Source organism: Mustela putorius, unplaced genomic scaffold (genome assembly GCF_011764305.1).
Source record: "Mustela putorius furo isolate JIRA1106 unplaced genomic scaffold, ASM1176430v1.1 tig00000788_pilon_pilon_pilon, whole genome shotgun sequence".
NCBI classification, from domain to species: Eukaryota; Metazoa; Chordata; class Mammalia; order Carnivora; family Mustelidae; genus Mustela; species Mustela putorius.
In genome coordinates, this window is record NW_025421481.1 from 10,435,009 (window position 1) to 10,452,177 (window position 17,169).

General features: G+C 43.7%; 1 protein-coding gene across 8 annotated transcripts in view; it reads left to right on the forward strand.

The window, feature by feature from the left end:
- The window catches only part of TMCC3 (transmembrane and coiled-coil domain family 3), a 223,712-nt gene that overhangs the window by 186,970 nt on the left and 19,573 nt on the right, over positions 1 to 17,169 (forward strand). The window contains exon 1 of one of the 8 annotated variants that reach the window (XM_004748536.3): positions 11,632 to 13,544. The exons of the other annotated variants lie outside the window; for them this stretch is intronic. The gene's annotated coding sequence lies outside the window, so the exon portion shown is untranslated. Of the gene's footprint in view, positions 1 to 11,631; positions 13,545 to 17,169 lie in introns of those variants that run through there. 8 annotated transcript variants of the gene reach the window in all.

A 17,169-nucleotide genomic window follows, 5' to 3' on the forward strand; every position in this document is an offset into this window, starting at 1 on the left:
GATCTAGAATGTTGTAAAGGTGGGCTTACTGTCGGTAATGACGCCCGTTCTTTAGAAACATATTATTGAGGATGGAAGAGAGGTATGGCAAATGGGAAGAATTTTCTGGTTATCATTAGATTTTTTGCATCTTGGAGATTAAATTTCTGTTGCTTAAAAAAAAAAAAAAAAAAAAAAAGCAAAAATGGAGGGCCTGTTGTTCTAACAATAAACCGTCTTAGGAGCCTCCCAGCATTGTGAGCGCCGCAGTTGTATACCGTTTGGGTTGGAATGAAAGGGGAAAATTGCTTCCCAAACCACCGGAGAACTGCTTATAAAACTACCACTGCCTTCGGTGAGGGACTCTTCAGAAGGAAGGGGTATTTTCTTGCTGCTGGTCGACAAGACTTTTCTGGGAGAAGCCTTCTCAATGTGGACAGGCCCTTCCCAGCTCTTCTGCCTCCCAGTTCCCATCCTGCAGCTGGGCCAGGAGGAGTGGGTTCCTCCAGTGCAAACGAGGGTGGTTTGCAGGCTGCCTGGGGGCTCATCTGTAGGATGAGGAAAACTGGGGTCTCTCACTGTTTTGACTACATCCTTTACCGCTGCTGGATGTGACCCAGAAAGGCCAAGTCAGGCCCCACTGGAGTAGCCCAGAGGCCTTTAAGTCCCAGATCACAAGTTAAGTCGGGTCCTCAGATTTAGACTTTAACCAAGAATGAAGTACAGAGCCAGACAGACCAGTGGGATTAAAAGATAGATGTTACTCATCATGTAATTTAAACATACGTACACATAGAGTTTATTATACTGTGGATCTTATTCTATGGTGTTTATTTTTAAATGTTTATAAATTGTAAAATGCTATACCCAAAAGATATTTCATTTAAAAAAATAACATGAGGGGCGCATGGGTGGCTCAGCGGGTTAAAGCCTCTTCCTTCGGCTCAGGTCATGATCCCAGGGTCCCGGGATCAAGTCCCACATTGGGATCTCTGCTCAGCAGGGAGCCTGCTTCCCTTCCTCCCTCTCTGCCTGCCTCTCTGCCTACTTGTGATCTCTGTCTGTCAAATAAATAAAATCTTTAAAAATAAATAAATTAATTAAAATAACATCTAAATAAGCACCTAAAACTCTGGGCAAGAAATTGAACTTGACCCTATGACTTTTTCCCTGATTGCATGTCCCTCCATCACAAGCCTCCCCTCCTCCAAGAGGTCATTCTGTCTTAAGGTGTGTGTTAACCATTCCCTTGCTTTTGCTTTGTCATTTTACCACCTGTGTGTTTGTACTCAAATAGGAGTTTGCCTGCGTTTGATCTTTAGAAAGAGGAATTCGTACTTCATGTGGTTTTCTTTGACTCCTTTGTTTAGAAAAGATTTACGTTTTAATTCTTATAGCTATGGTTCCTCTCATTCCACTGTACAAAAGCACCCAGCATATATATGCACATATATATATATATTCTATTGCCTCTAGACCTTTGGGTTATTTCTGGGTTGCGGTGGTGGTTTTCTGTTGTGAACCTTGCTGCTATGAATGTGTTTAATACACTTCTTTAACATGGGCACTTGTTCCTAGAAATGGAATTTCTGGGTCTCTAGGTGTATGCCAAATGATTTTTAGTGTTTTGAGAATTTGTAAACATTTAAAAAATATCTTGTAATCTGATTTCAGCATTGCTTTGTTTAAATTCTGGAACCCTCAAAAAATGTTTTTACACTGACGTAGTCATATCCTTTTTGTATCCCAAGAAACTTTAACCTTGAAGAGATGGGCCTTCTCAAAGGGTAAACCCAGACTTTAAAATCTGAGAATTACAAATACAAGAGTCTGGCCCTTAGGATACACGTGCTCTGTGCGCAATCACCAGATAGTCTTTCTGTAAGACTCTCTTTGACTTATCATCCTGAATACTTAGGCCACTTAGTTTGCTATTTTTTTTTTAAAGATTTTATTTATTTATTTGACAGAGAGAGATCACAAGTAGGCAGAGAGGCAGGCAGAGAGAGAGAGAGAGAGGAGGAAGCAGGCTCCCTGCCGAGCAGAGAGCCTGATGTGGGACTCGATCCCAGGACCCTGAGATCATGACCTGAGCTGAAAGCAGAGGCTTAACCCACTGAGCCACCCAGGCACCCCTAGTTTGCTATTTTTAAAAAATATATATATTATTTGCTATTATTACTAAAGTTATAGGGCCTAAGAGGGGACAAGGAAGTATCTGGAGTGTGCTAATGAAATTTTAAAGGTATTTGCATATTAGTCTCACTTGGAGGGTATAAGCACCAGGAACTTTGTTAAAGATCTGAAAATAACAAAATGAGTAAAAACAAACTCTACCAAAAAAGAATATAAAACAGAATGTATTTCTGCCCCCAGATTCCCAACCCTGTTCTCCAGAGGTAACTACCTTTCACAGTTCCTGAGATATCCTTCTGGAAATTTCCATATGAGTAGAGTACACTTTATTTATATAAACCCCAACACTGTCCCTCTCTTAAAGCACAAGTGAGTGTGTGTAGACATAGCAATGCATCTTGCTTTCCTGCCTTAACAGTTCAGCTTGGACAGCTTTCCATGGGGGCCCATTCACATTCACTTCCCTGTTAGCAGTTGCATTGTTTTCCATTGTACTAGAATTTTCTTAGGTGGTTCCCCATGATAGGAATCTATGTTGGTTCTAAAACAGGAAATAGATGATGGCGGTCGTGGTGATGCAAGGAAAGTGACCTGTTAGGAGCAGCAAAGAATAGGAAAAAGAGGCAAAGACCTGTAAATATTGGATATCACTTCTGTTCTTTAAATCTCTTGGATTTTTTTTTTTTTAACCTATTATCATCCTTTGGAGAACTGTATGGAAACTCGAAAGGGCTAGGTTCTTTCCCCCATGCCCTTCCTTCCTTGTGGTCATGGTGGTGGAAGAGGTTGTTTCCGAGGGAAAGGAATGTATTTACAAGTTACTGCCTGAAGGACTGGGGGACTCCAGCAATGTTCCCCCCACCCCCCAGCTGTAGTGCAGTCAGCACCCTATGGTAACGGGAGGGCTATACCCAATTAGCAAACATTTTTAAAAGATTTTTCTTATTTTTTAGAGAGTGTGCAAGCAGGGGGAGGGGCGTAAGGAGGGAGAGAAACTGAAGCAGACTCTACGCTGAGTGCAGAGCCTGATGAGGGGCTCAACTGAATTGAAAGACCTGTATATCATGACCCGAGCCAAAACCAAGAGTCTGACTTTCATTGGACTGAGCCACCCAGGCGCCCCCTGATGAGCCAGCTTTGCTTATGATAATTCATCTCTTCGGACATTGAGGGGTCTCACTGTACATAACTTATCATTGCATTAATCTTTCTCTAGCAGTTTGTTTGCAAATAGTAGCTTGCCTATGCAAACACCGTTTCTTTCCATTTCTCCCTGGCTGGCTGAGCCAGCTCCTGAGATAAAGGCTGGAAGCGTCAGATCCTGCTTCCACAGACTGCTTGCAACTCGTGCATGGATAGATGACTCAGTCCTGACCAAAGGGACCTAAGGGGAAATCTGCTGGAAAGTTTCTGGAAAATGTTTCCTCCCTAATAAAATGTGAAAGAAAAAGCAGTAAACTTGTTTGCCACCAGAAATTGTCTACATGTGATTCTTAGAACAACAGTATCTCCTTCACCTCTGTGAGAGAATAGGCAGACGTCCTAGGGGTAGTGGAAGGAAAAAAGGGAAAGAGCCTGCCTGGGTCTTTGATAACATATTCAAGCTGCCAAAATTAGCCCTTTCATCTGATCTTTTCAGTTTGTGAGCTCAGAAGGGCCCTTATTATTGAACTTCTTTTGTTCAGTTAGTGAAATTATCATCCCTGATAGGGATTTCACCCATTGGAAATAATATCAAAGTACAAGACAACTCTTATTATAAGAAGCTGAGTGCCTACTATGTTCAAAGGACATTGTGAGGCTCCAGGACTGCAAAAAAGGGGGGAGGGGTAGAATAAGTTATAATATGAGGTGATGAGGGAAGTCAATGCTGCTGGGAGGAACCCAGAGCAGCAGGAGTTCTGAGAGAGCCCTGATGCTTAGATTGGAGGTGACAGGAAGCGACTTTGTGTGGAAAGGTTAACATGAGCCAGATGGAGGGAACCCCATGGTTTTGGTAGATAAAAAGTTGGGGATGGCAGTCGAGGAAGCCTGAGGGTTTAGAACAAACACAGGCTGTGGCCTCAGACCTAAGCTGGCACTCTAGCTCATCACCCACCAGTTTGTGACCTTGTTAAAGTCCTTGACTTCCTTGATAATCTTCGTGATAGACTAAACATAACCGGTGGAACCTGGGCGAGCGCTGGGGACAAAATATGTCTGATACCTGTCTTGCCGAGAGGCGGGCACCACGTAAATAGAGGTGGGGGGGTTGCTGAGACCATGCGTAGGGGGAGCTCGTGAAGAAAGGGGAGTTGAGCTGGTAGAAACAATGTGGGCATGTCTTCTTGACTTGGTCAGAGTTCACCTGGATCCGGCCACTTGGTCTATAGGCATCAGTGTGCAAATATGAGTGCCAGGTTTGGGTCAAGACGTAGAGGGCCTTCATTGCCAGTGGAACGAATGGAGACCGCATCCTGTAGACAGCCCGTGTGCTACCGCAGGGAGGGGCAGCCTGAGACGGTAAGACGCCATGGGAGGTGGTTGTAGTGGTCTGGGGTGAGGCATTAAAGACCCACGCCTGGCAGGGGTCCAGCTTAGGAGTTGGAGAGGTGATCCAGAAAGAAAGAGAATTGAATGATGTGAGACAAGGGGGAGGAAAGAAAATTAGCAAGGAGTCCTAGAGACTGAAGGCCTGGGGTGCATGGGTGGCTCAGTTGTCACGCGTCTGCCTTCAGCTTAGGTCATGATCCCAGGGTCCTGGGATCGAGCCCCACCTGGTCTGCTTGCTCAGCAGGAAACCTGCTTCTCCCTCTCTCACTCCTCCTGTTGTGTTCTGACTCTTGCTGTGTGTGTCTCTCTCTCTGATAAATAAATAAATAAAATATTAAAAAAAAAAAAAAAAAAGACCGAATGCCTGTCAGTTGCTTAGTGTGAAATTCAGAGTAGATTTTGTAACTCGTGCAGATAATCCAATCCCCAGGTTGGGACAAGAGTACTTGGTAAGGTTTATTGAGATTTTTTATGAAAGATGTTATATAAGTGGAAAATAAGTGATAGTGCCCAAATCCGCTTGTCACTTAATTTTGCCTAATTATGTTTGTCACTTTCCCACTCTTTATATATAAAGTTTTGTTCTTCTGAAAAATATGCCTGTTAATAAGATAAACATACCCTTGCCTCTGAGATGGGACTGAGCACTTGGAGTCAGTCCTGTAATGTGAAGTGTACAGTCACCGATCATCAAGCACACGTTGATCCAGGATGAAAAGCAGTCGGGCATTTTGTCTCTGGCACAGGGATTATGGTACTTAGGGCTACATATTTATGTTGCCTGATTAATAGAATGTCAGTCCTAACCACAGCTGAAGTAATGAATGACATCAGAAGCCTCATCATGTACAGCCATCAAAGACATTTCAGGTCATCAAATTCAGGGAAGTATCTTGGGCTGAATGAGGTTTCATCCTGTTCTCAGTTAGTGATTATTGAACAGATGGTTCTTTAACATTCTGAGACGCTGCGTAAGGTAGGTGGGCTCAATTGAATTAATGAAGTATGCCACACTGGAACACTCTTATATCCTTAGCAGCCCTTGGAGTCTTTGTAAGGTCATCAGCTTTCCCAGTGTTGGGCACAAAGAAAACCTCCTCATTCGGATATCTTAGGGAACCAGGCTTGAGTAAAGTCTCTTAGGAAAGGCAGTCTTCTGACTGAGCCGTAAAGGTTTCCAACTGTAACTGTGCACATAGGTAGTACCGTCTTAAGCTCAGAACAGGTGTCCTGTCTGAGAGTTCTTGTGGTCTTATTGGGAAGTTAGGGCTCTGGGCCAGGTACGGACTCAGGATTTGGTTCATTACAGTAGCAAGCCAAGAGAAGAAAAGTATGTGGCATTGAAACTTTCCAAGGTAGCATTCTTTTCTTTTTTTAAGATTTTATTTATTTATTTGACAGAGAGGCAGACAGAGAGAGTGGGGGAAGCAGGCTCCCCACTGAGCAGAGAGCCCGATGCGGGGCTTGATCCCAGGACCCTGAGATCATGACCTGAGCCGAAGGCAGAGGCTTAACCCACTGAGCCACCCAGGCGCCCAGTAGCTTTCTTTTCTTCACGTGCCTTTTCTCCCCGCTTTACTAACCTGATTTGGATTAAAAATTTTTTCAGGTGGAATTTGAGTCATAATAGATCTACAGTGTGGTTAGATATAATGTGCTTTCCTACAGGCAGAAAAATCTGGGATATTTTCCAACTATGCCTTGGAGTGAGCAGAATGTAATTTCCGCAAACATGGAAGGATTTCACTTTTCAATCCGTAAATAAAAGACAAAAGGTATCCTAGTCTTCAGGGAAGTCAACTTTAGCTCCTGCCTTTTCTTTCATTTTAGGTAAAAATTTTATCCGTTGTAATCTGTGGAGCCCTCTGACAAAGCACAGGACCCGCAGTCAGTGGAATGCGTTCAGCCTCTCATGTCTCCAGAAGAGGGAGGAGTAGAGATGGCATGAATTATGTCATGTATTTGTGAGGCAAAATGCCTTGTTTCTCATCATGAGGTGGATATTATTATTTTAAGATTTTTTTTATTTATTTATTCGACTGACAGAGATCACAAGCAGGCAGAGAGGCAGGCAGAGAGAGAGGAAGGGAAGCAGGCTCTCTGGTGAGCAGAGAGCCTGACGTGGGGCTCGATCCCAGGACCCTGGGATTAGGACCTGAGCTGAAGGCAGAGGCTTTAACCCACTGAGCCACCCAGGCGCCCCATGGATATTATTATTTTAGATGAGAACTCAGCTGTCCTTAGCCTCAAATGATTTTTTTTTTTTAATAGTGGGTTTACTTGTAGAATCTCTGCATCTCACACAGGGCCCACTTAGTGTTGGTCTGTGATGCAGTGTGAGTGTGCAGGAACATACTGACCAAATCCTACAGATGAATGGATCCTTCCTATGCCCCTGTGTACACAGTACTTGAATTGTATCCGAAATCCCTATGTCCGGTATAACCACATTTCTGTGTTTTTAAGTAGTTAAGAATCTAAACAGTGTCTGTATTTAAGGGAGGGTTTTATGGGTGATTTTCTTCCCCCTAACTTTTTGATATCTCCAAATCTCTATTTCTCAGTATATATTTTAAGGATTTTATTTATTAGAGAAAGCATGTGTGGCATTCACACAAGGGGAGGAGGGGAGAGGGACAGGGACAGGCAGACTCTGCACTGAGCACGGAGCCCAATGGAAGCCTCAATCCCAAGACCCTGAGATCAGGACCTGAGCCAAAACCAAGAGTCAGACACTCAACCAACTGAGCCACTCCGGTGCCCCTATTTCTTAAATTTTTATGATTAAAAAAAAAATCGGCACTTATTTTAAAACCCTGGCTTCCCCTGGCCTACTTGGTCAAGTGTCCAGTCTTGCATGGCCTGCAGAGCCAGCTGTAGGCGGTCTGTGTTCTTTCTCATGCCTCTGCCTTTCAGAAATACTTGCCCTGACTTCTTTTTTGTCTTAGTCCTCAACTGTACCCTGATTAGAACAACCCATTCAGTCCTTCTAAATCCCAGACACCTCAAGAAATCCTATTTGTTTCCCAAATATTCTACTTTTTGCCTCTGTGGGCACATTGTGTTCCTTGCTTGGTTCTTTTGGGTGATTTTTGAGCTTCCTCTTCTGTGTCCAAACCGAGTATCATCCTCTTGGAAGCTGTTTCACCGAAGGCTTCTGGTGACTTATTTCTGCCTCTTTATTCCTTACAGTACTTACTACGTTCTTCTGTAGTGGTGTGGTTCTGTGTGTCTTCCTTGTCCAAGCAGGAGCTCCTGGGGTCGAGTTTGTCATATTCACCTTTCTTTCTTTCTTTCTTTTTTTAGAGATTGTTTTTATTTATTTGACAGAGCACAAGCAGGAAGAGTGGCAGGCAGAGGGAGAGAGAGAAGCAGGCTCCCCACCAAGCAAGGAGCCTGATGAGGGACTCAATCCCAGGACCCTGGGATCATGACCTGAGCTGAAGGCAGACGTTTAACAACTGAGCCACCCAGGCGTCCATATTCACCTTTGTGACTCGGGTACTTTGAGCATACCGCTTACATACAGCTTACAGAAGATACCCAGAAAAACATTTTTTGAGTGGAAAATACGTATTTGGGGGTCTTGGTCTGGAACTTAAATAGATCAATTCCATTAACTATCAGTCAGTTCCATTAACCTAAATTAGTCAATTCCATTAACTATCATAAAAACATTTGGCTTAAGTAAATGAATAAGCTCTAATTGTACTTTGTGTGCTTTTAGTTAAATTTGAGAAACATTGGCATTCTAAATAACTATTATGTAATAAACCAGGGCATTTGCAATCTGCATTGGCAGTGGGGTTTTGGATGTTGCTGCAGTTTGCAGAATTTAGGATTAAATATCTTTGCATCTAAATCTGGTATGTTTAATTATGCCCCAGATATTAGTGCTTTGCTAGTATGCCACAGAGATTCCTGGGCTTTCTCTTTGTTTTGTGCATTTGCATTTTATTTTTTACCTTTCTGAGGAGTAACTTGCGGTAAAGTGCACACATCAGAAATGTCCACCTGTGGGGGGCGCCTGGGTGGCTCAGTGGGTTAAGCCGCTGCCTTAGGCTCAGGTCATGATCTCAGGGTCCTGGGATCGAGTCCCACATCGGGCTCTCTGCTCAGCAGGGAGCCTGCTTCCTCCTCTCTCTCTGCCTGCCTCTCTGCCTACTTGTGATCTCTGTCTGTCAAATAAATAAATAAAATCTTTAAAAAAAAAAAAAAAAGAAATGTCCACCTGTTTGATTTTTACTTGGGTGTGCACGGCCTAGCTTCCACCTGCCTCAGCACTGTTGGCCCCTTTGCGCTCCCTGGTGCTCCATTGTCCCGAGGTCCCCTACTTACCTCCTAGGGTCAGGAAGAAACTATGCCTGTGTTCTGTCATAGTTCAGACCTGGTCATATGGAGGAGCCCAGTCAATGGGGAGGCATCTTGGGATAGAAATCCGTGATCAGCAAGACTTAAAAATGTTGGCCCTTAAATGGTAAGGATGTCAATTATCTAAAGATTTCTAAAACACTTCCCTGTTAGTACCAATTAAATGAGGTGAAATTTATTCTTTTATGGGAACCAGTTCTTAAAGGAGAAGGAAGGGGAAAGTTTTAATGAGAACACATGCTTATTATGACTTCTGCAGTTTCAGCGCGTCGCCTTCATCGTTGAGTGTTCCCAGGTGTAGTCATTTTAAAGCCTTGATGAAAAGCACAGAGCTTTTCCTTAGGATGAAAAGTCTTAGGGTAGTGATACGCAATTAATGAATCATTGAACACTACCTCAAAAACCAATGATGTGCTACATGTTGGTTAATTGAATTTTAAATTAAAAAAAAAAAAAGTCAGGGTAAATGCCAAGTCCACGGTTTTACTTTGCAAAGTAAAATGTTCCTTGATCAGAGCTACTTACTGCTAAGGAAGTAATGATTCACGGAAAGCTTCATGGGAAGAATGTTGTAGGACAGATTAGTAGACTCAACAGTGGAAAGTTTATTGACCGCACCGGAGAGGAAATAGCCATAGAACATTCTTCAGTATATTAGAGCCTCCTTAAATACAATTATCAAGCATAGAAACATATGGGTTGTCTTTTTCCTAATTATAAAGCAGTGTTTTTCAAACAGGATTGAGTCTCATTTATTGGTCATACCAATGAGTTTAATGCATAACAACTGTCATATTTTTATATGGAAAAGTAGAAGGAAGAGTACAGCAAATACCCATCTGCCTTATCCAGATTTAACAATTAAATTTTTTTAATTTACTTTATATAGTGTATATGCAATCCGTTTCAGAATAAGTCACCTACAGATGTCAGGGTACTTTGTTTCTGATGTGTGTACAAAAAGAAGTTTTTCTACAAGATTAATTATTTCCTAATATGTAGTGGTCCAAAAAAATGAGCTAACTCTATTTTTTAAAAATATGCTTGTAGTTGGGTTGCATGTAGCAAAGATAAGTATTATTTCATAAAACTTGTTTCAGTTACATACATGTATATATGCATACATATATGTATGTGTGTATTGATCAGTACATATTCTTAGTGTGGGTCTTCTTCAGAATTTGGAACTAGGGCTTTATAGCGGTAATAAAGCAGTATGGAGAAGTTGGTTATGTAAATAAGTGTTCACTGCTCTCTGATACTCCTAGTTCTGTTCTGAGTGTCCTATGGCATTTAGAAAGAGTGAGTACTTTCAGTAACCTAAAAATCCAGCAAGGAAGATAAAACAAGTAGGGTTCCTCTCGACAGTCTTAATAAGAGCCAGAGTGGATTGGGAAGGAGTGGAAGGAAGGATGGGCAGGAGTCAGTGGAAGAAATCTTGCAGAGATGGTAGGATTTGGATCAGGCAGAGGACTAGGACAGGGTATGCCTAGGAGGGAATGACATAAGTACTGGGGAGGAAAGGTGGCGCAGAGATGTGTCCGGTGCATTGCGGTGCTGAGGCCCACTGGGGAAGTGGTAGAAGGTTGGAGGGAGACCGAGGGTAATTGGAAGAGGAAACTTACTCAGGGACTAAGTACCAGCAGGAGGAAGAACCCAGTTCCTTTGTTAAAGGAAGAGCCATTGTGCAGCTTGTCCCGTGCTCTCACTGGAGGCAAGCAGAAGTGGAGAAGGGGAGTGGAACGGCTCTCCATCCCCATGCAGTGTGTTTAAACTCTTGCCCTTTGTCTGGACGAGGTAGGAAGTGGGGTTGTGGGCTCAGGAAGGTGGATCTGGGGATAGCAGGGAAGGCTCGATCTAGGGAGAAATTATTAGGCAAAGAAGTCAGAGGATTTGGTGACAGCATGAGTCAGGCGTGGAGAGAGAACCTGGATAAAATCAGATGATGATGCCGTTGAGAGAGTTCATGGAATTCACTCTAGCCTAGTTTGAAAACGCACATATCTGTAAAAACAAGCTTCCATGACCTAACGCGCTCAAGAATTAGTTTAGGAGGCTTCTTGCAGGAAGGAGCAAGTTTTTCTAATACAGTTTTTTCTTATTTTGCTTAAAGCCTTGGGGAGTTGTTAGACATCTCCCTTTAGGGCCTGAATTCAGGGCCCTCCTTTCATCAAAGTAACAACATAGGAGACGATGATCCCTGTATAAAAACTTAAGGACCAGATACTGAGATTTTAAATTTTAGTCATTTGAGGTCTTGCATCCTTTCAGAAGTTGGATTTAGTCTCTCAGATACTAGATGTTCTGCTTTTGGGTAAATGGGCTTTTTTGGGAAAAGTTCTCTTTATCGTTCAGTTCAGGTTCATTGAAACTGCATTCTGAAGGGGCCTCCTGTGTGTTTTGAGACTCTGCTTGTCTTTGCTCCTCCTGCCTCTCCCCTGCAGGGCACACATGGGTACACAAGCAGATTCCATGAAGCGGGGCAGTGAGGGAATTATCATCTTCCACTGGAAAAGCTTAATCATGGTGACAGCCGGACTGTGGCTCTTGGCTTTGGACTTTCTGAAGTTCCCGCTCGCTTGGGGTACGTCATGTTGGACAAACAATAGCCTGCACTTAGAACACCTAATTCTGCACAGGGCCCTGTTCCAGGTCCTTCACAATTATTAATTCATTTAATCATCACGATTGCCCTTTGAAATAGGTACTGCTGTCCCCACTTTACAGATGAGGAAACTGAGGCAATTTGCCTGCGATCATACATTTGATATGGGAGAACTGAGATTTGAACCTATATAGTCTCGCTCTGAATCTGCTTTTAACCACTAACGTGTGCTACCCCTGGGATGTCATTAACCTCTGTTCAGGATACGTGGCTTTGGAACTGGGGCTTTCCTGGGCATCTCCGTGGGCTGGTTGCTTGCAGATGTTTCGAGTAGGCCCTGGAAGGCTGTGCCCTCTGTTTGGAAAGAACTGTCAACCCAGATAGAGGCCTGGGAGCTTAGAAAGATCATGGGGTGGCATTTATCTTAAAAATCACAATCCACAGTTCAGTTTATTTCTTTCTAGTGATTTTTTTCCAGATTATAAAACAGTGTGTTCCTAGAGGACTGTCCTCTATCCGAAATACAGCTCTTCAGTGCTTTTAAACGGCTGTGGCTCTGGGAGGAAGAAGCCTGCTCTTACCTTTGTCTTGGTAGCCGAGCCTCTAATGATCATCTGCCTACCAGGGCTTCAGCCAGAAGGGGGACTGGATGGGCAGGCCTGTTTCACTGGCATTGAGAATCATCATTAGTGGTTGAAACAGAAGCAGCCGACATGTTTTATTTAGGATATCTTGGGGTTTACGCTAGTTTCTTTTCTGACTTATTAATGTCAAATTGGGAACATCTCCAGTAATTGCCCTGCGGCCCTAGGAACTGCCTAAATCTGTTTGTTCGTATTTGCTCTTCTGGTTGCTCGCCCATACGTGTTTTCACTGAGCAATATTTAATGGACACACAGTGATTTAAGTAAAGTAAATGTTAGGGGTTGTCAGGGCGTGGGAAACTAGGAAGGGGTCTGGCGCATCACAGTGGGCTCCCAGTGGAAGGTGGGATGTCTGCTCAGACCTTGGAGCCCGCTGGACTCCTTGCTCCGCCGCTTGCTGGCTTTATGACCGCAGACAAGCCACTTGCTTTTTCCATCTGTAAAGTAGGAGTCCTTAATTTTGTATTCTTGAAAAGGAAAACTAAGTAATATATGTGAAGCACGTAGAAAATTATACGATGCTTAAGTCTTTAACTGGTAGCTTCTCTTTTTAAAATTAATTTGTACTATTTTGCCAAGATCCTGCCTTCTCTCGAAACATTCTTTTTGAGACCTGGATTTGTCCTTTAAAAGAAATCATTGCCTTCTCACACTTCGGAGGATAAAAGGACTCCTTTATTTTGGGGTTCACCTTCTATTATGATTTCCTAGGGAACAGGGAACTACACTTGTTCCTGTTGCTGGTGCTGTAGATCTGTTATTTTTTCCAGTTTCTTGTGTAATGTGGAGCAAGCCTGCACACATCCTTAGGCCATCACAAATAATGGACTGTTGTGTTAAAGGAAGCAGGCACGTGGTCTCAGCAACACTTAGGACAGTGACCACAGGGAAACGGTCACTTAGGAAGGGACTAGTACACCTGCATGTTCTGTACATTGTGGATCTTAATATTTGTCTTTTGTTAATTGGTCACTTGTATTCCCTTTGGAGGAACACGCCATGCGACACATCAGTTTTTGAATATTTGACCTTTGGCATGAATCATGAGCCATTAACCGCCTGCCGTCCAGTCTTTCCGGAAGATAATCCTGGATAACCAGGTTCTCCTTGATCTCATCGCTAACAGCTGAGAGACTGTGAACACCTGGGACACCTGGCTGCCCCAGCTGGCTGTTTGTCTGCACTGATTGAGCAATAGAGACTGAGGTCCTATTGAGGAAGGAACGTGGGACAGGACACAGGTGGCTTCTTAGACATCGCGTCCCTTTGAGGCTGCGGTACGTTGGGGTGCAGAATGTTCTACGATGCTTGGGTACGTAGCCAAGTAAGCACAGTTAAAGGGGTAAAGGCAAATTTTGTGGAGAGCAAAAAGGAAGCAATCGGTTCTCGCCCAAGCATGAGAGCGGGGGTAGCTTTGTGGAAGAGGCCATGTCTGAACTGGTCCTTGAAAGGTGAATTAGGGTGGAGGCATGCGAGGCCACACTAGGTGAGGAACTAGCGGACATTTAACACGCTGAAACAGGCAAGTATACGGAGCATTCCGGGGCTCATTGGCGTAATGGAGTAAGATACAGGCCAAAAGCTGAGAGTCTGGTACAAGTCCTGGTTCCTGAGTAGCTATAACCACAACTTATTTGATGCTTCCCCATTCAATCTGTAAAGCACACCTACGGACACCTACTTCATGGCCCCACAGGAGTTAAATGAGTGGATGTAAAGCTCCAGCCTCACGCTGGTACCTCTTGCGTAGATGTGCTCAATTAGCACTGTGGACATATCTCCTGGAATATGGCTAAGACAGGGCCCCGATCAGAGAATTCCACACTTGGTCTTAGCCAAAAGGCCGAGAAGTGATAGAGAGTTCTAAATTCTTTGCTAAGGATTTCACTCTTTAGGGAATTTTTTTAATTACTATTTTTTTTTTTTAAATAGGCTTCATCCCCATCCATCATGGGGCTTGAACTCATGACCCTGAGATCGAGAGTCACATGCTCGACTGACTGAGCCAGCCAGGCACCCCTAGTCTAGGGAATTTTTTAATGTTTTCAGAAGGAACCCAAGACATGATCTGGTTTATCTTTTAAAAACATAGCTTTATTTGGCCCAAGGCAGTCAGTTTTAATACTGCTTGGCCTCATTTGAAGCCTAACACAACTTCTGCACAAAAAATGAATGTGTTTTTCATGGGCATTGAAATTTTTTTCCTTGACTATAATGGTATTTATAATTTTGTAGAACGAAAGGGAGATTTTTATTTCTAATTGCTATTCGGTGATAATACCCCTGGCTTACATTAGAAAAAATAAAATCGTATAAAGGAAATAAGTTCCATGTTGCAGAAGGGAAAGAAACTAAGAAAGGTCATTTTTTTCTATTTCAGAATTAAGTATATTATTTCGAAGCCCTATCTGATGGCTAGTTGTGTTCTGATCTATTTATAACAAAACTGATACTGCAGATTATCAGTACATATGCAGTTGGTGTTTTGTGTTGTTGTTGTTTTTTTATAATACCCCCAAAATTCAACGCTGACCCTCAGAGAATAACTTAACGATGAGGCTTAGGTTTGCTTTGGGAATGTACTTTGGGGCCCGAGTATCAAGTTGTTTCCTGGCTCAGTCTTATTAAGCAATTTTTTGAAGGATATGAGCCAAGCTGTGACCTTCAATGTGGCTTTCTCTGGGTACCCTGGCAGTGCAGGACAGAAGTAGCTCTGCCAGTTTTTGAGCTGGGTATGTCTGACCACATTTCCCCTCTTACGTATGGGAGTGAGAGCGTAGCCTTCACAGCCAGGCAGGATGATGTACTATATAGTATCTATAGAGTAAGGGCTGCCTACCTCTTTCTCCTAAGGGGAGATAAGGCAGATGGGAAATAGAGTAACAATAATATAGAAAAAAAATTTTTTTTTTTAATGCAAGGCTAATCACCAGGTCTAACAGTTGCTCATTTGGTTCTGAGCTTCCTAGCACCCAAGGCACAAAGGGAAACACGATGATTGTTGTCTGATGGACACCCCTCTCGTGTTGACTGTTATCTTCACTTTATGTATTTGTCTAAGAAGCTGTACCGTAGTAGACAAATTACCTTCCCTTGTAGGGACAATTACTTTTCCTGGGGAAGGTACCTTAACATAATGTGGATTGAAATGAACATCTCTGGGGTTCATCATCAAGCTGCTGTTTTTTTTTTTAAACGGGCACTAAGCCAAGTGAGATTTGCAAGGATTCTCTCAGGGCTGAGAGTCTGACTTCTGTTGCAGGTCAGCCCCCCTCGTGTGAAGTTAGTCATTGTCATATGTGTCTGAGAGAGTGCTGAGAAGTCCTCCGTGGCCTCGTTTGGATAGGAGATGCCGAAAGACTGCAAGACGGTCCTGGCTCAGGGTTATCATTTGGAAACGTAGATTAAGCACACATTCTTCCCAAGAACCCCCACCCTCTTCCTTTTGGGGATGAGAGAGGCAGTGAGTAAAGGCCATTCATCTTGTTCACTGGCTAAGGGCTTGCACACCCGTCTTTCACTCCTCCTTCAGAGCTGCCTCTCCTGCCTTGGTTCCCGGCGTGGTTCTCCTGTGTGTCATGTGAAATTTCCACCTCTCCTCCAGCTCTTTTTTTTTTTTTTTTAAAGATTTTATTTATTTATTTGACAGAGAGAGATCACAAGGAGGCAGAGAGGCAGGCAGAGAGAAGGAGGAAGCAGGCTCCCTGCTGAGCAGAGAGCCCAATGCGGGACTCAATCCCAGGACCCTGAGATCATGACCTGAGCCGAAGGCAGCGGCTTAACCCACTGAGCCACCCAGGCGCCCCTCTCCTCCAGCTCTTAAGGCAAGCGCTCGGTCCTCTTCCCAGGGCAGGTTTTAGGGATACGCGCTGCCAGAAACTGGTGTAGAGTAACTCCCGTGGAGGGAAGGGTTCCAGCCTGCCCCCCGGGAGTGAACAGTTCAGTGCCCAGGGGTTCTCACACCCCTCAGTTTCTTCTAAGTGTAGGAACTAAAAGCCACAGTAACGTTTATTCTGCATTTAGTCCTAAAATTGGGGTTTCCTGCTTCCCTTTCTTTAGAATGCAGAATCCCACGTCTCCCCACAAAGAAGGAACTGTGAGCCCTTCCTTCCAGAAGGCTGTAGAGACTCTACTGTAGAGGGGAGAGACAGGAGGTAGGGGCTCAATTCCTTTTCCCAAACTTGCCTATCTTTGAGGTACAGATGATGCCCAGAGAACTCCTTTCTCCTGGAAATAGCCCCCTTTTGATGTCGCTTGCCACGCCTGTACAGTCCCAACCCAGGGAACCGTGGCTGTCCTTGACCTGCTGTCGGTATTTGGCGTACTTTGCCCAATTTTCATTACCCTAGCCTTCTCCATGCAGCCTTCCCCCCACTTTCATTGAATTCTTCTGTAGATTAAATGGCATCCAGTAAATCTTTACCAGGTCCGACTCATTTTGTAAGGGATGAGTTTGTATTAATCAAAAGTGTGAGTTAGAAGCTATTTTGAAGATACCTACATTTTCGAGTGCATGTAACTCAAAGTAGGTTACCACTGCTGCCTGGTAGAGGCTTAATGAAAGGCTAATTGTTTCTAATTACAGTATCAAGTGTTTGTGAGTGCTTGAAGATGCTTGAAAAATTTGTTTTTGAGAGCCTTAAACACTTCGTCTGATCGCCTTCCGTCGGTTAATTTGCAGTGTCTGGATAAAGGGTTGGGCCAGCGAAGGGTCCTGTGCTCCCGCCCCTGCTCCTAACCTTCCTCCATCCTGTAGCAATGAGAAGAACGGCGCCTACAGGCCCGAGCTAGAACTTGGGATGCTGTCGAGTTTCTTTTGTCGTTGATGCCAAGAGAAGAGGAGGCAGGGGAAAAATTAGTTCCTGTCCTGGACGCCGTGAACTTTAGAGAAGTTCAGTCCTT